Raw genomic sequence first — 3,859 nt, forward strand, 5'->3', positions numbered from 1 at the left:
ACACTTTTTATCTTGCTCAAAATTAACCCATACCTGAAAAAACAGCGATATATTTCATTCATGAACTGGTCTATTTTGGAATCTGTCAAACGTACGTATAGTATGCCAATGTGGCAACATCTCCACGCCAAAAGTATCGTATGCCAATGTGGCAACATCTCCACGCCAAATTTGTTCCACTCCTGAAGAGAAAGAAACAATCGTATATCGATAAACACTGTTTGCAATAAAATTCAACTTTTCCACTTCAATTTTAAACAGAAAGAAATTATAAATAACTTACAATCAACTGAAACCAATATAAAACTGCATCTGAAAATAATATCAGATTCTATTGTAACTAAATAATTAAAATAAATAGATTTGTTAAATTATTATAATTCATTCAAGTAAACTTATTGAAAAATCAATAAAAAAAATAGCAATTTTGAAAAAATTGTCTCAATAACTAACTTGATGATCAACGATCATACCTAAAACACCCAGCAAAGCATTTGTTGGTGCGGACCACCATTGAGAATTTCTATTCAGTGTATCCATGTTGTCTTTCTTTGAACACTGAATCTAATATGAGACACAGGAACATATGATCGCTACTTCCGACAGGTGAAATTTGTTGAAAAATTGTTTCCATTAGTAGATTTTACACATGTCTGAGATAGTCATCAATAGTTTCAAAAGTTTGTTTACCGATACAAGTTCAAAATTGCAGATGCCTCTTTAAGTGCACAGAAACAGACAACATCAGGATACATCATCGTTCATTGAACAACATCATTACACTTGACATGTCCATTTTCTATGTCTATCTACTCATAGCATAAACTGTTAAATATCTGATACTTCTATGGTTCCAATTTATGAAATTTGAATGTGAGGAAATGAATCCAATTTATAAAATTTGAACAGGGGAAAATTAATGCTTAATTCATAATTTTTTATCTGCTTCATAAAAATAATTAAGAATATTCATTGTTGTTTACCAGTCTTTGAGTTTGACACTTCCACTTTATAATTCTACCAAGTTCAGATGGTATTCATATCAGCTATAAACGGCAAAGTGGTGACATCACCATGATTACCAAGATAACTTTCAAGTGTATTTATAACTAAGTATAGATTTCAGTGCTAGCCCACTTAATTGGATTAATCACACTTCAGTTGGCATTCAGATTGATGAATACCAAATGAAAGCAATTTGACACTGCATTAAATGACAAGATTTTATTTTTGCTATGGATACTTATATTTACTATTGTATTTTACTGATGGAGATCATCATGTGTTTTTCTTTAGGGTATTATAATCGTAGAATAGCCAGAAAAACCCTACCACATTACAGTCACTTGATTTTGGTAAACAGACACAACTATAGCATAACTGTACAATGTACATAAATCAAGTGATAATTTACCTTTCCAGGTCAAAGAGGTGGGTTTGATACCCATGTAATAAAACTATAGTTTTTGCAAAATAAATATTTTTCTATGAAAGTATTATAGTATAAACATATTTGTTTGTGCTGCATTTCATGAACACTGTTCAGAGGTGCAGCCAGCAGTGTTTAAATTTTCTACCAAAAATGATGACACTAAAAAACTTAAATATTTGGTATATGCACAGAGATGTGCCATTGCTCTGTTAAAAGTTTGATGACTAAAGTCTGATATTCGATTGTTTTCAGACATGCCCACTACTCCTGAGGGTGTTTTGCAGTACAGGAAGACACAACACACTGAGCGAGTTTGCTCGGGGCCAGACACCATCAAATGAACTTCAAATTTACACATGGTAATTCTTGGAACATATTTACATTTGATACATTTCAAATCTTTCCTACTTTTAAAGAAAGGTCAACCCATCTGTATGTGTTTGACACCATTTACTGTCAACACTGCATGATAAGTTTTGTTGACATTCAACATGTCTGATACTTATATTGAATCATGTTATTCTATGACAGACCTCTTTAACAGTATAAATGTCTTTAAGTTACCATTGTGAATTGTTTAACAATTATAATGAATTTGAACAAAGAATATTTTATGTTTCTAATGTAATGCTTAATCAAGGTTTCATTTTAACTTGTGTATATGTAATTAGAAAAGTAATTTAATTTTCATTTTGGACATATTACCTTTTAAACTTTTATATTTTCTTTTGACATTTTCCTAGTATTAGGTTAATCGAAACAGAGTTGTACCTTTTAATATTTATAGATTGTTTCAAAGACTTTTATTTTTGTAGAGTGTCTTCAAAAAGATATGTATGTACATGTGTATAGTAAGTTTTCATTTGTACATGTATTTTGTAACACACAGGATGGATGCCACTTTGAAGGAACTAACAAGTTTGGTAAAGGAAGTCAATCCAGATGCTAGAAGAAAGGGAACTTTTTTTGACTTTGCCGTTGTTTATCCTGACCCTCGTACCCCTGTTTACAGAATGCGGGAGATTGGCACAACATGTGCCGGGCATCGTGGTCAAGATGACAGTCATTCTTTGACCTCTAAGAGGTTTCAGATTGGTGATTACCTAGACATAGCTGTTACCCCGCCCAGGGGTGGAGGTGGCCCTCCTCCTCGTCGCAATCGTCCATACTGAAAGAATGTTGATTTACGATAAACATTACATTCAACATATTCAACAATCTGAATGCTTTGTAAGACTTACTTTCATTTTGGAATGAATGGGCTTGTGTAAGTTTGTGATGGATAGCTGTACCTGCACTCCTTGGATTTAATTCTGGGACACAAGGGAAAGATATTGACCAAGTGAGAGTAAAGTGTTTTGCTTTTTACAGAACTTGTGACGGGAAAGGAAGAAGCTTCATCAATTAGGAACATTTTATTATTGTTTTATTGTATGATAACATAGGGAGGTTGTGTGTGTGTGTAGTGTGTTGTGTATAATTGAGAATAATGTGTGTTCTGTACACATGATCCTACAACTAAATAATAAATTTCGAAGAATTTTATTTAAATCCAAGAATTTATTTTTTAATTTTCAATAAATTTCTTTGATAATTTTATTCTAAGCTGCAAGCAGAGAAAAATAAAAATGGTTTGTACATATATAAACTTCATAAATGAATCAGGATATTATGTAACTATTTCTTCAATTAATTTCTTTTTATTCAGTAGGTTTTATTGACTATGTGGATTTTTAAATAATGTCTAACCTGTTCTAAATTATATGAGAAAAATTGTAAATTTGAATGTGTTTCAATTTGTCTTATTTTAAAAAATGAATTAATTCTACCAGTGGTGTGAATTTTAAACAGCTATGATTACAAATTAATTACATGACATCTTTTGCATCCTTAGCCAATTACAAAAAACAAAACAATTTTTGGTTTTAAGATTTTAAAGATCCTTGCTGTGTTGACAAGATATTTTTCCATGTTGTACATGAAGCTGAATGTTGTCTGATTGTAAGGTGAACTTGTTTGGAGTCTGTGTATAAGTGATCCTATTCATCATATACAAGTTACACGAGAAATAAAAGTTCTGTGTTATAAAAAGGTGTTGGCTACATTTGGTGTCCATTTCTACATATGTCAGAATGGTTAGCATTGAAACTTATATACAAAGCTATGTTCAGCTTAACCTGTTTGTAAATAGATTGTACCTGGATCTTTTATATATGAACCATTAGGCACTATGACTAGGTATACTGTGGCTTGTGCAAGTGTGTCTATTCTATATCAATGTCCATGTTAAAATATACCTGGTGATCTAAATGAATTTTCATTTCCATTGATCAGGTTAGAAACAAATTGTTCTATATACATCTTAGTTGCATAACAGCATTATAAATGTATTTACTATAAATTTTCCAGTATTGCTAATAATGCATT

General features: G+C 31.3%; 1 long non-coding RNA gene across 1 annotated transcript; it reads left to right on the forward strand.

The window, feature by feature from the left end:
• Positions 1 to 1,659: 1,659 nt before the first annotated feature.
• Positions 1,660 to 3,523, forward strand: LOC110444680. Its single transcript, XR_002462274.1, has 2 exons — positions 1,660 to 1,791; positions 2,322 to 3,523. It is a non-coding gene; the product is annotated as an uncharacterized LOC110444680 (long non-coding RNA).
• Positions 3,524 to 3,859: the final 336 nt, after the last annotated feature.

The sequence above is a fragment of the Mizuhopecten yessoensis genome, unplaced genomic scaffold (genome assembly GCF_002113885.1).
Source record: "Mizuhopecten yessoensis strain PY_sf001 unplaced genomic scaffold, ASM211388v2 hete_36160202, whole genome shotgun sequence".
NCBI lineage: Eukaryota > Metazoa > Mollusca > Bivalvia > Pectinida > Pectinidae > Mizuhopecten > Mizuhopecten yessoensis.